Raw genomic sequence first — 14,958 nt, 5'->3', positions numbered from 1 at the left:
ATTCTAATGTATCATTTTTTGAGATGAGGCAACCACAACTGCATGCTATATTCAAGGTGTGGGCATACCATAAATGTATATAGAGGCATTATGATATTTTTTGTCTTATGATCTATCCATTTTCTAATGGTTCCTTACCGTCTGTTAGCTCTTTAGACTGGCATTGCACATTCAGTAGATGTTTTCAGAGAACCATCCACAATGACTCCAAAATCTCTTTCTTTAATGGTAACAGCTAATTTAGATGCCATCATTTTGTATGTATAGTTGGGTTTATTTTTTCTAATGTGCATTACTTTCAATGTATCAAACACTGAATTTCATTTGCAATTTGTCACCCAGTTTAGTGAGATCCCTTTGTAACTCTTCACAGTCAATTTTGGACACAACTATCTTGTGTAATTTTGTATCACCTAAAATTTTGCCACCTCACTGGTCATCCTTTTTCCATAAAACTTATGAATATGCTCAACAGCAGAGGTTCCAGTACAAATGCGTGAGGGAGCCTGCTATTTACCTCTGTTACTGATCCATGAGAGGACCTTCCCTCTTACCTCATGACAGCTTGCTTTGCTTAAATGCCTTTGGTGAGGGACCTTGTCAAAGGCATTCTGAAAGTCCAAGTACATCATATCCACTGGATCACCCTTGGCCGCATGATTGAGGCACAATTTTCCGTTACAAAAGCCATGTTCTCTTCCCCAACATATTGTGTTCATCTGTGTTTCTGATAATTCTGTTCTTTACTATAGTTTCCAACCAATTTGCCAAGTACTGAAGTTAGGCATATCAGCCTGTAATCACCTCTGGAGTTTATACCATATATGGCAACATGCTCAGAGATTCTTCTTTAGCTCAAGTGATAGGGGTCTTTGCTTTTGGAGTAGGAGCAAACGCAATCTTCCTCTGCTGTTACTGAGATGCTCAAAATGGCTTTGGCATTCAGAATAGCAACAACTGTGAATCCTCAGTAGTTATCAGTCATACTACAAGCCTTTTGAAACATTAGTACTTAGCATTTTAATGGCAACTTTCATCTTCAAAGCACTTTAGAGTCATTATCTAATCCTCACAACAAGCTGGTCAGGTAGGTAAATTGTTCCCATTTTAGAGATGAAGAAACTGAAGTAGAGACATTAAATAACTTGTCCAACACTTGTTCAATCAAAGGCAGCTTCTGCTAAGCCTTAACTTCCCGTTCATTCCTGCCCTGCATTCAGCAGACTAAGGGGATGTAAAATGCTCCCCTCCACAGCCTACCCAAATCTTGGTTTAGACACATGTGGGACATTTGAGGCTCCTGCAGCCGTTACTCCACCCACACTATCAAGCAGGTGGGCTGGGAGTGGCCAGAGAGGGATAGCAAGTGGGTGGAGCCTTGACTTGCCCCTTCTCCAATGCACTATCTAGCAAACCTGAGCCCTCATGAGGAGGGAAGTACATTACACCTGCTAAAGGACTGTAGTAATTACTTCCAGCTAGAAGCAAGAGGGAGCAGAAAAGGAATTGTGACTTTCTGATTCAAAGTACCTCCCCCGGCCTGCTCATGTTAAGCTTCTGCTATGCATTGTCTTATGCTCACAGCACTGAACTGTGGCTCAGTCTAGCCCAGAAACTCAGCTGGCCAGCAGTAAACACAGAAGCAGCTGCAGTAGGTGCAGCCGCACCGCAGAGGGTAGAGGGAAGAATGAAACCCAGATGGGGTTACCTCTCCCTGAGCACCCTCCAGGGAGCAAGAACTGTGCAGGGGCAACCCCACCTCCAGAGGCATCAGTCCCCAGTGGCTACATCCCTCAATTGCCTTTTCTTTCCCGTCTGCTTATCTAACTCCCCCTCCCTCGAACAAATCTTGTACCTTCTGCTCCACCCCTGAAGAATCATTGAATTAACATGACATTGGCAAGTGACCATGCTGTTCACTCTTTAATATTATATCCCTCTCCCACCCCCCAACTTTGTCTGTATTGTCTATTTAGATTGCAAGCTCCTCAGGGCAGGGACTGTCTCTCATAGCGCAATGGGACCTCTATCAGTTGGTCTCTAGACACTATCATAATACAGATAATAAATAGTAACAGCCCCCCTAAGGTACAGGAAGATTATGCAAAGATTCATCAGCCTCAGGTTTATAAATTAAGGCCTTGATTCTTAAGGGATCCCCCATGATAGACAAACACCTGTCTGGAATGGTCTAAATAATACTTAGTCCTGCCGTGAGTGCAGGGGACTGGACTAGATGACCTCTCGAGGTCCCTTACAGTCCTCTGATTCTATGATGGAAAATCTGATGCATTTGGCTGGGAGGTAGCTGCAGCCTTCAGTTAAAATAGTAGCAGTGTCAGGTTATTCTTGTGTTCCCAAGGGTGCATTAGGACAGCATGGTACTGCTGAGTCACATACAATTTGCAAATGCAGCAGGAATAAATGGGATCTGAGAGAGGGTGGCAAATATAATACAGTTTATATTGTTTATCCAGCTCGTTCACATATTGGCTCAGCTGTTTGAAGCGTGCCATTTCGGTCAACAATTTTCTATTTGTCACACAATGCTAATCTCAATTGCCATGACAGTGTATGTTATGTCTGGGAAACTAGGATGCCTATGCTGGATTGGTAACACCAGAACAAGGCAGATGGTAGATAAAGGGCCTAGAGAGACATGTATATAGATACTGACCATATTTGGCAGAAGCATGGGTATGGAAACCTTGCTTGTAGCCATATCTCACGCACAGATCTCCCAAGACTAATAGAGCATATAGTATGTATGCTGTGCTGCTTTTAAAGGAGTACACCACTCCCCAGATGGCTATTACTTTTTTAAAAAAGGAACATTAACACGCTGCTGGGGTACCCAGAACTGTAAGCCATGGTGTTACCTCTCTGCCTCGGCAAGCGTGAGCTTTGCTGGAGATTAGACCGTGCATCAGCTCCCTGCCTCACCAGTCTGTCTTTCTCACCAGCAAAATTCCTCAAGACTCTCCACGCCTCAACCTTGCCCAGCAGGTAACAAACAGTGACCTCCAGTTTCCAAGCTCTTCAGAGATGTTTCTCTGCAATGCACAGCGCTTACCACGGTGAATGCACAGAAAATACTAAATTCACTGCTCTGTTAAAAAGAGTCAGTACATCACAGCTTGTTAATTTACCTGGGATAAATACACCCTCCCCTTCAAACACAGTGCTGAGTTGGTTTATAGTAAAACAAGTTTATTAACAAAAGAGCATGGATTCAGTGATACCAAGTTAAACAGATAGAGGCAGAGATAGTTATAAGCAAATAAAAGCGAAAACACACACCGAAAAGTCTAAAACTTAATCTAGCAAGACAGTCTTTGTTCAAGATGGTTTCTCTCACCCCAGTCTCCTTTCCAGTTTTTTTGTGACCGGCCTGACCAGGACCCATCATAGAGCTCAAATTGTATGGTTTCTTTGTCTCCTTAAGGTGAAGGATAAGGATGGAGTCTCTCTTTCTTATAGTCCCCAAGGAATGCCTGTCCTTCAAGTCAAGGAGACGTCCTGAGGATTTAGACTCCTGAGTCTTTCTGGGGTTCAGGAGCCATGTTAATTCTCTGTCTCTCAAGTTCAGGCTCAGGATAACCCGCACTGGCTTAGCTCAATAGCTTTGCTTACAGCTAATATAAAGACTGAGGTAATCCCGTATTCCTTTATCTAGGACAGACCCGTTTAACACCTTTACCTAGGCTAAGAATGCTGGTTTTAAACATGTTCTAGTAACATCATAAATGAAGTTCTGAATTCCCTCTGTATAAAGTTAACACGTACATTTTACAATTATATTAATAATCAGTAAGTTGTTAGTTTTCTTAGGATACCTCAAAGCATGTTTTGTATAAATATCACTGCAGTAGCATGTGGGGTGTGAATACAGGGTGCGTAGAGTCACACCTCCCCTATCACAAAACTGCAGGACAATTAGCCACTGGGTGATCTGTATGCAGTGGGTCAAAAACCTCCTTCCTAGGCAGGGCATCAGCCACGATATTAAGGAGAAAGAAAATAAGTACAATCTCTGCTTCATACTCTTAGAGTATGATGCTCTAGCAAAGCAGTACAGAATTAGTGCCGTTGGTTTTGTGTACCCAGATTAATGGAGAATGATCAGTTAGTATCCCAAATCTCCTGTTTAAAAGATAGGCCCTCAGTTGCTTGACTATGCCACTATGGCATAAAATTCTATGACAGAGTAATTCCATTCACTGGGTATCAATATCTTGCGTAAGAAAGCAATGGGGTGCTTCTTATGGCCTTCCCCTGCTTGCATTAATACTGCTCTTAGGTCAACCTCTGATGCATCAGTAAAAGTTCAAACATTCTGTCAAAATCTGGGCTGGCCCCAACAGGCTTTTCAGACAACACTTTTCTGTACCTTATCAAAACCCTCTTGACAGGCTTTTGACCACACAACTGGGTTTGGCTTTGTCTTTTTATATACATGTGTGGTTGCAGATACAATGTCACTGAAACCACGCACAAATGGGTAGTAGTCATTAACCAGGTGTAAGCAGGTAGGTGTGCATGGCCACCCTTCACTGTCAATCTCCAAAGGAGGCCACACCCCTTTGCTGTCACACATCTAGAACAGGAGTCTATAAAAGGGGCAGGTTAGCTGTCTCTAGGGCTCAAACTCTCAGAGAAGGCAGAGTGGTGAGTATTCCAGGATCCCGGGTAGGGCCCCAAACAATCTGGGGGCTCAGGAGGAGTTTTCTCTGACCCATGCAGTGGGGCAGAGCAGTAGACAGTGATATTACCCGAAATCTTGGCTCAGGTAGACAGCAATGCAGACAGACTGTAGTCAGCTGTCCCTGGGCTACTTCTTACTTTCCCCCTCTGGGGGTGCCTGAGTCCCAGGGTCATCCTCCACCTCCCCAGAATGCACTGCCAGTGGCAATCCCAGCAGCTCCTCAACATCAGCCAGGTCCGGTAGCTCAGGAGAGTCTTCAGGACAGCAGAAGCCTTCTGCAGGTTCCCACCCCAGCAGCAGAGTGGAAGCACCTATCCTCCTCAGCAGCTCTGCTACAACTAAACTACAGAGCCCGCCTTTAATACTTCCTTTTTCTGTCCCACCACTCTGCTTCCGAAATGGTAGGCATGGCCTTCCTGGTTCTGCTCACCAGGAGGAGGCGTCTGACCATCCCTTGCTATCAATCTCTGAGGGAGGCCATGCCTCTTTGCTACACAGGACCTGCTTTTTGATTTGCAGTTTACAATGGCTTCCATCTTTAAGGATTCAGGAGAGATTTGGCTGCTCTCTACCCTGTTACCCAAATGAGGAACCATTGCTTCTCCGGTTTTACACCTAGATGCTTTTAGAGGCAGGCCTGCCTCTCTGAGCTTTGACAATACAGTCCCCAAGTGTTTCTTGTGATCAGTCCAAGAGTTGCTAAACTCCAATATATCATCAATATATGCTCTTGCAAAATTTTGTAAGCTGCTTAACACCTGGTTGACAAGCCTCTGAAAAGTGGTTTCCCTCTTAATTAACCCAAATGGTAACAATTCTGAATTCATACAGTCCCACATCAATAATAGAAGTAGATTTTTCTTCTGCGCATCTTTGTCTAAAGGGATCTTGCAATAATCTTGCACAAGATCAAACCTGCTAAGATACACAGCTTTGCACAAAATACCAAGTATGTCATCAATTCTGGGCATAGGATAAACATGTGGAACAGTGACAGCATTTAGTTTTCTATAATCAACAAAAAACTTAGTTTTATCTTTCTTAGGTGCTAGCACAATGGGTGATGCCCAACAGCTACCAGAGTCTCTAATCACCCCCAAGTCCAGCATGCTCTCTATTTCTGTATGGATTTGCTCTTGCACTGTGCCAGTGGTACAATAAGCCCCGCTGTGGATGGGCTGAGAACCTACAGTGTCAGTCTTATGGGTGAGTACGTACATCTTCCCTAGCTTTCTGGAGAAAACTTCTCTGACTCTTCCATATAGCCAGAATCTTTGCCCTTTCGGTCTGTGTTAATTCATTGGATAGCTCAATGCTTTCAAGTGGTAAGTTGTCTTAGCATTCAGCTATCAAATCAATGAGGTGTGATGCCTCAGTTTCCTCTTCAGCACATCATAGAACATTTACCATTGCTTCCTATCACAGATCCACAGGATTGGTGCTCTGGAACAGCTCTGGAACAGTCCCTGGAAGGACCCCTTTGGGGTGCCAGACCCCCTTAGGATCTCACTCTTTCACTAGGGTAAGCCACTTGGCTTCCCTGCCTCCTTGGACTGACTCTTCAAGCCTTTAGCACCCCTGCTTCACACCATGAGCTCCCTTCAGCAAGTTCACCTTAGTTGGACACCTGAGAGTGACTTGTACACCCAAAGGGAGCAATGCATCCCCCCACTTCTTCAGCATCTGTAGTGACATTCACACAGCGTTGTCTGAACAGTTGGGTTTATTAGTCAACTGGAACACAGAATAGAAACTCCTTGGTTAGCGTAAAGAAAAGAAAGTTACAGTATGGACCATTCTGGTTAGCCCAGAGCCCCAGCCAAGTGATATGTTCCCCTCCTGGCTGCCACTCTGTCCCCTTGTGCCCTCTTTGTCCAAGTTCCCGGGCCAGTCTCACCTGGCACCTCCTCAGTCCTTTGTTATCTAGCTGGTCAAACAGGGCTGGCTCCCTGCAAAAGGGTGGGCCATCCACGGTCATTAGTTGCTAAGTACCCAATGTCCAAGTGATTGAATTTGCCATTGTCTTCCCAGATCCTCCATTGACCTGGGCCCCCAAATCCAAGACAGCTGGGTGCCATTCACACCTTTGTCATAGCCTGCCCGAAAGTAAACTGCCTTTTTCCACCACCTAGTTAACCACTCATCATATAAGGGAAACTGAGGCATATTCATACAGTATTCATACAAAATATTTACAGAAAATTCCCACTCCGTCATACTTCCCTACTGTAATAAGCTTTAAGCCTAGTCACAAGCACCAGCTGAGGGGCAGTGTTACTGCGAGGTCTTTTAACATGATATGTACAGTCACCTCTTCTACCACTCCAAACAGTCCTTCCCATGAGTTTTGCATTTTTTCATAGGGATAAGCACCAACACCAAGTCCCGCACTTCAAAAGAGCATTTCCAAGCATGATTATCATACCCTGCCTTTTGTTTGGTCTGGCAGCCAGTAAGGTCAGTTTGAACCCACACCTACATCATGTCTCTTAACTCTTTCCTGAACCTTTCTACATATTTAGTTACTGGTTCCCCCATGACCTCAGTGTCTCCTTCCCAGAAGTCTATGATGAAATGTAGGTGTCCCCTCACTTTCCTTCCATACAGAAATTCAACCCTGCAAATTCTTGGGGGACTGCCCTGTAAGAAAATAACAGATAGGATAACATTTCATCCAAGTCACTGGCTCTCTTGTTCATGTACATTCCCAGCATTGATTTCAGAGTCCTGTTGAATCTCTCAGCCAAGCCATTTGTTGCTGGGTGATATGGGGCAGCTTTTAGCTGTTTCACCCTACACAGCCTCCATAACTTGCTGAATAAATGGGACATGAAATTTGACCGTCAATCTGATAAATCTCTTTAGGGAAGAGTTGAAAATAATGAAAATGGCTTTTGCTACAGAGTCAGCCTCTGTGTTAGTTATAGCAACTTCTTCTGGATATCTAGCAGCAAAATCCACTACAACAAAGATATCTCTTTTCCCCCTTTGGGTAAGACATGGCATAGGGCCCACAATGTCCATTGATACCCTAATAATACCTCTTGTATCACAGGCAAGAGGTGTAGAGGAACTTTTTGGAGCCCTGCAGGTCTCTTTCTCTTTTGGTATAACTCACGAAACCCGCAATAGTCTCTCATATTATTCTGGTTTCAGAGGGGCAGCCATGTTAGTCTGTATCAGCAAAAAAACTGAGGAGTACTTGTGGCACCTTAGAGACTAACAAATTTACTTGGGTTTTAGCCCACGAAAGCTTATGACCAAATAAATTTGTTAGTCTCCAAGGTGCCACAAGTACTCCTTGGTTTTTTTGCTCATATTATTCTGTATCCCTGCCAGTAAAAAAACCTTCTTTAACCTATTGTAGGTTCTGTGCCCCCAAGTGACCAGCAAAAGGACTATCAGGTGCAAGCAGCGTTAATTCACCACAGTGATAGGCAGCCTCAACCAGTTGCTTGTAAGGCTTTTATCTTTCCCCTTGTGAGCTTCCCTATACAATCTGCCTTCCTCTTTAAAAAAAAGTTTCCCATTTCCACTCACTGGGGTCCCCTCAAGGATGTTGAGGGGCGTTGGAACAGGGGAGGCAGGGAGCCATGGCCCCTCCACTTCTTACCTGCTGTAAGGATGAATCATGGGAGAGGGGCGGGGTCTTGGGAAGAAGAGACTGTGTGGGGGCAGGGTGTTGGGGAAGGGGTGACACGGGGTGGGGCCTCGGGGGAAGGGGCCATGCGAGGGCAGGGCCTCAGGGGGAAATGGTGGTGCAGGGGCAGGACCTCTGGGGAAAGGGGCAGAATGGGGGGGGCATGGTCAGGCGCCAGTGCCTCCCCCCCATTGTTAGGAAGCTTCCGCCGCCCATGCCTCCAGATACTTTCAAGCGTGGGATATGCTCTCTGCAAATCTGTAAAACCCTAGCTACAGACAACCCGAACAGCCTCTCCAGTTACAGGGGATAACGCCTCCCTCTTCAGATCTGTATGCTGGCTACTCTTTTCTGCTATGCAGGAGCTGGCTTCGGCCCCTCCCACACCTGAAAGCACAGCGCTATCTCCTGCTGAGCTGGGGATGAAGCAATCCCCTCCCCCCTCCAGCTGCCTTTTTGGCTACACAATTCTATCCTGAGATTACAGAACTGAGACGATAGTAATTTGCATAACTTGCTGCAAGTTACTATATTAACCATGTTAGAAACAGACAAAATATCATTTCCCACAAGAATTGCTCTTGGAATACAATCCAGCACCTCAGCTTTTGAGGTATCCACTAAACTTTCGCACTCCAAATTTACCTTAGCTAAATGTATAGGAATTTTATATCCTCCCAATGTCAGGAGTTCTACCTCCTAGCCAAGTAACAAGTAATTCACTTTGACCATGCTTTCCTTGAACAAAGAAGTCTGGGCACCACTGTCTGCCCATGGCAGGCATTCTTTGCCATTCACCTTGGCAACTTTAATAAATTCCATGTCTACCTCCAATGGGTCAGACCTCACAGAACTAATCAGGAGCCCTAGAAGCAACTCTGTGCTCATGAAAGCTGCATTAACCTGGGTTGGACGGGGTATGGGCGTAGCTTCCCTTATCTTGTGGCAATTATTCCTCAGGTGTTCAGTGGAATCACACATGAAACACCTTCTGGGTCCATTCTCCTGTACAGGGGATCTGCAAATGAGATTCCCAAGGGAGGCTGTATCCTGGGGAGGAAAGTGCCTAGGTGGCCCGGGACTCAGAGGTGGGCCCCATTTTGTCCCCACCAGCCTCTCTTCCCAGGGACAAAATGGGGCCCCCCTTTCAACCTGTTTTTCTGCCCTTCCTTCTGTGGCTCACGCTTATTGGATGCTCGGACTTGTGCATAGGAATAAGCCACACCTGCTGCTTTTTGGACAAAGTCTAGGGATTTAACTCAAATAGATTGACTTTTTCAGGACCTGATCCTGTGCAAAAAGATCAAACAATTGTTCATAGCTCTCTGTCCCCTTCCCTTTGGCCCATTTTCTCATCAAATCACATCTCATCATAACTTATCCACATATTCTCTGTGATTCACATTGTCATGCATTCTGAGGGTTCTGAATGTCCATCGATACACTCCAGGAGTTTTTTGAAACCTTTGCAATTCAATCTTTTTAAACTCGTCGTATTTCAAAACCTGATCAATTGGCATTTTAATATATGCACTTAATACTTTACCTTCAGCCCCCAACTAAAACCCCTCCAACGCATTATCAAGGATCTACAACCTATCCTGAAGGATGACCCAACACTCTCACAAATCTTGGGAGACAGGCCAGTCCTTGCCTACAGACAGCCCCCCAACCTGAAGCGAATACTCACCAGCAACCACATACCACACAACAGAACCACTAACCCAGGAACCTATCCTTGCAACAAAGCCCGTTGCCAACTGTGCCCACATATCTATTCAGGGGACACCATCACAGGGCCTAATAACATCAGCCACACTATTAGAGGCTCGTTCACCTGCACATCTACCAATGTGATATATGCCATCATGTGCCAGCAATGCCCCTCTGCCATGTACATTGGTCAAACTGGATAGTCTCTATGTAAAAGAATAAATGGACACAAATCAGATGTCAAGAATTATAACATTCATAAACCAGTTGGAGAACACTTCAATCTCTCTGGTCACGCGATTACAGACATGAAAGTTGCGATATTACAACAGAAAAACGTCAAATCCAGACTCCAACGAGAGACTGCTGAATTGGAATTCATTTGCAAATTGGATACAATTAACTTAGGCTTGAATAGAGACTGGGAGTGGCTAAGTCATTATGCAAGATAACCGATTTCCCCTTGTTTTTTCCTACCCCCCCCCTCCTCAGACGTTCTTGTTAAACCCTGGATTTGTGCTGGAAATGGCCCATCTTGATTATCATATACATTGTGAGGAGAGTGATCACTTTACATAAGCTATTACCAGGAGGAGAGTGGGATGGGGGGAGAGAAAGCCTTTTGTAGTGATAATCACCCATTTTTTCATGGTTTGTGTGTATAAAAACGTCTTCTGTATTTTCCACAGTATGCATCCGATGAAGTGAGCTGTAGCTCACAAAAGCTTATGCTCAGATAAATTGGTTAGTCTCTAAGGTGCCACAAGTACTCCTTTTCTTTTTGCAAATACAGACTAACACGGCTGTTACTCTGAAACCTGAGAACTTAGTAATCAAAGTTGGGACTTTCTTGTCCTCTGGAACTTTATGCATCTCCTATAACCTTTCAAAAGTGGTAAAGGATTTTTCAGTACAGTCTGCTTCTTTATATGCAGGCACAGCTTGTTCCAGCTGAGCAGCTTTTGGGGAAGGATGTTTGTTATTTGGGGTTTTTCCTTTCTTAGTTCCCAGATTCTGAGTTCATGTTGGTGTTACTTCTCTCTCTTTCTTCTAGCTCCTGTTTGAGTCAAAGGGTTTCTAGCTGCAGTTTTTTTCCTCTCTAGCTGCATCCATTCTTGGCTAAAGAGTGAGCTGGGAAGTCCAGCTCCTCCCACCACTGCGTTCCCTGTGTCTCCAGGCAATTACTGTAGGCTCAGCTGCTCTTCCTGTTGGTCAAATTCTAGGAGAAAAGTTCTCATCTTTTCTGTCCCCCCACCCCAATAAAACAGGCCACATTGTTTGCATAACTCCTCTAACCTGCATTCTGTTAAACTTAGCCTATGGTTCTTTGCTCATCATGCCCCTGGTTCTGTTCTATGTCCCTCATCAAAATAACCGAACAGAAAACAAACTATAACCTTTCTTGACTGTTCCCAGCCTCTTCACTTGAGAATCACTTAAAACAACAGAAGCTGCCTTATGTCAACCGAATAAAGTATGTGTCTACACTACCAGGTTCCTTCCACTGACCTAACTCACCTATAACATCAACTTAATAACTCCATCTCCATGAGAGGCGTAGCACTTTATTTAATGTTGATGGATCGACAGAAAGGCAGTGCAGATGCAGCGCTGTGTAAGTCGACTGAAGTGGCCTCCAGGAGATGTCCCACAATGCTCCGCTGTGACCGCTCTGGAGATTGTTTTCTACTCTGCTGCACAGCAGCCAGGTACACAGGAAACAGCCCCTCCCCGGTTAAAGCTCCGGGAACTTTTGAATTCCCATTTCCTGTTTGATCAGTGAGGAGAGCTCCTCAGCCCAGCCGATCATGGAGACTCAACACCCCAAACGCACTCCAGCCTGGAGCACACAGGAGGTGGTGGATCTTACTGGTCTGTGGGGAGAAGAGTCTGTGCAGGCAAAGCTCCGATCTAGCCACAGAAATGCACACATCTAAGAAAAGATCACGCCGGTCATGGGGGAGAAGAGCTACGGCAGGGGGTACGCAGCAGTGCCGCGTGAAAATCAAAGAACTTCGACAGGCATACCAGAAGACAAGGGAGGTGAACAGGCATTCTGGTTCTGCACCACAGACATGCCACTTCTACAATGAGCTGCATGAGATTCTCTACTACCCCCAAACGCAGCATGGACACCTCCCGGGACTCTTGAGTCCCGGGCCACCTCAGGCAACAACGAGGAGAACATTGTGGATGAGGAAGAGGAGAAGAAACAGAATAGGAGACAGGCAAGCGGGGGATCCATTTTCCCCTAGAGCAAGGAGCTATTTTTAACCCTGGAGCAGTCCAGCCAGTTGCAGGACAGCATGATGGCTGAGCATGAAGGCTGGGAAGGCACCTCTAGTGAGCATGCAATTCAGTCAAGCTGCAGGGGTTACATGCTCTTATATTTTATATTTAATATGAACAAAAAGTGAGGTGCAGTGGCTATGCAGAGGGTGCCCCTGGAAAAGCCTGTTATGTGCAGAGGGATGGCCTGGGAATCCTCCACTGAGATCTCCAGGAAACTTTCATTGACATACTCTACAATCCTTTGCAGAAGTTTTCTGGAGAGGACTGCCTTATTTCTTCCACCACGGTCGGACACTTTCCCATGCCTCTCCAGTATGAACTCAGCTGGCATCATCCGGGGGAGGGATAGCTCAGTGGTTTGAGCATTGGCCTGCTAAACCCAGGGTTGTGAGTTCAATCCTTGAGGGGGCCATTTAGGGATCTGGGGCAAAAATTGGGGATTGGTCCTGCTTTGAGCAGGGGATTGGACTAGATGACCTCCTGAGGTCCTTGATAGTCTATGATCATTGTGGTACACAGTATAGCTGCATAGAGACCAGGTCTGTACCCAGAAGCTTGCAGCATCTGCTCCTTTGCCACTTCTGTTACCCTTGGCAGACCGATGTCACCTAGGGTATAACGTGGAAGTTTTCATTACAAGTGCTCATGCTGCAAACAATAGAGCAGGGGTGGGCAAATTTACTGACCCTCTGAGCTGCATACAACAATTTTCTGAAGTTCAAGAGCCAGGGTGCGCCTGCTGGGGCTTGGGGCTTCAGCCCCGTGGGAGGCTCCTGCCAAGGCTTGGGGCTTCAGCCCTACTCTTGCTGAAGCCTCAAGCCCCAGCAGGCATATCCCATGAGGCTGAAGCCCTGAGACCTCTCCTCTCCAGGGTGGGCAGAAGCCCCTACCCCACCACCCTGCTGCAAGGCAGAGGTCCTGAGCTCCCATGCAATCTGGTAGGTGGAGAATGGCAGGGGATTGTGGGGGGTCTCCATGAGCTACACTTTAACTATAAAAGAGCCACATGTGATCCCCCACCCATGATGATTTCCAGGTTCCTTAACATGCCAGTGTTTTAGCTGGCAGGGATCAGCATTGAACGCAGAATCTGTGTGCCCAGGGTGACTTCTACCAGCAGTGTTAAGGGAAGTGGGGGTGGGCTTTTTGTGTTCTCTCATGGCTGCAAAGTCCCGACCCCACTTCCTGGAGCTGCCTCGGACAGACAGATATTTGGGAGGCTTAATGCTGGTCCCTGGTCTCAAAGAACCATCCATGTTGCTAAAGGGAGGGGGCATTGTCCATCTGCCCACCTGTGCTCCCGATGCGGATTTGCCACAAGTTGCAGCACAAGGCCTGTCGCCCATGCCGCTGGGCCATACTCACCATGGCTGGAACAGCAAACCATTCATTGAATAGCTAGGGATACTGATTATGTTCTGGCTTGCACTTGAGTGTAATAAGGGGAGTGGTTTTTAAATAGCAACCTTGTACTAGACCCAGGCTATGCACTGACAATGTTTACCCTGTGCTTTGCATGCCTTATAATGGAAAGCTGGGCCTTCAACCCATCCGCCACACTGGTAGAGAGGCTTTCACAGATTTGAAGACATAAAAAGAGAACATGTGATGATATGTTCAATGAGATAATGAATGCCTCCGGGACAGGTGACACAGAGCTCAGAGCCTGGAGGATTTCATTGTCTGAAAAATGAGACATGGACATGGTGAACAGGAGAGCATCCCAGATGCATGAGCGGGCCATGCAGGATGAGATGCTGTGAATTATGAAGGACCAATCAGACATGTTGAGGTGTCTGGTTGAGCTTTGAGAAAAACAGCTTGAGGCTAGACTCCCTCTGCAGCCCCTGCAAACATCGCCCTGTTCCCAATCCTTCTCCCACAAATGTTCCAGGAGCCAGGGGAGGAAGGTGCAGTATCCCTTCCACTCAGCACCAGGGGAGGGTACTAAGAATGCAGACCTTAAATGGGCAAGACTTCCATGCTTTCACAAACAAGCTGACTTGGTTTCTCCCCTCCCAATTTTATCACAGTGTGCCCAAGGTTAAATTATTTTCCTGTTCTTTCAGGTTCTTTATCTTTGTGCATAAAAGTTTACATTTTGAGAATGAAATACTCCTTATTTATTCCAAGCATGGGATGTTGCAGGGAAGGGGAGGTAGAGGGAAACTGATGCAATGAAGGGTATGGTATGGTATGGCATATGCACCCCATCTATTGCCCGATGGCAGTTAGGGAACCCCATTACAGCAAAACCATCCACTATGCCCTGCACATTGCCCAGAGTCACTACCCTTCTCAGCAGAAGCTGATTAATGGCCCTGTACACTTGAATCACAACAGCTCCCATGGTGGATTTACCAACTCTGAATTGATTCCCCACTCACCGGTAGCAGTCTGGTGTTGCAAGCTACCCCAGAGCTATCGCCACTCGCTTCTCCACTATCAGAGCAGCTCTCATTTTAGTGTTGTTGTGCTTCAGGACTGGGGAAAGCTCTGCACAAAGTGCCTGGAAAGTGGCCTTCCCCATTCAAAACTTCTACAGCCACTGCTCATCATCCCATGGCTGCATAATGATGTGATCTCACCAGTCAGTGCTTGTTTCCTG

This window comes from Lepidochelys olivacea (genome assembly GCF_965140295.1).
Source record: "Lepidochelys olivacea isolate rLepOli2 genome assembly, chromosome: 1".
In the NCBI taxonomy this organism is placed as follows: domain Eukaryota; kingdom Metazoa; phylum Chordata; order Testudines; family Cheloniidae; genus Lepidochelys; species Lepidochelys olivacea.
This window is presented reverse-complemented; position numbering follows the sequence as displayed.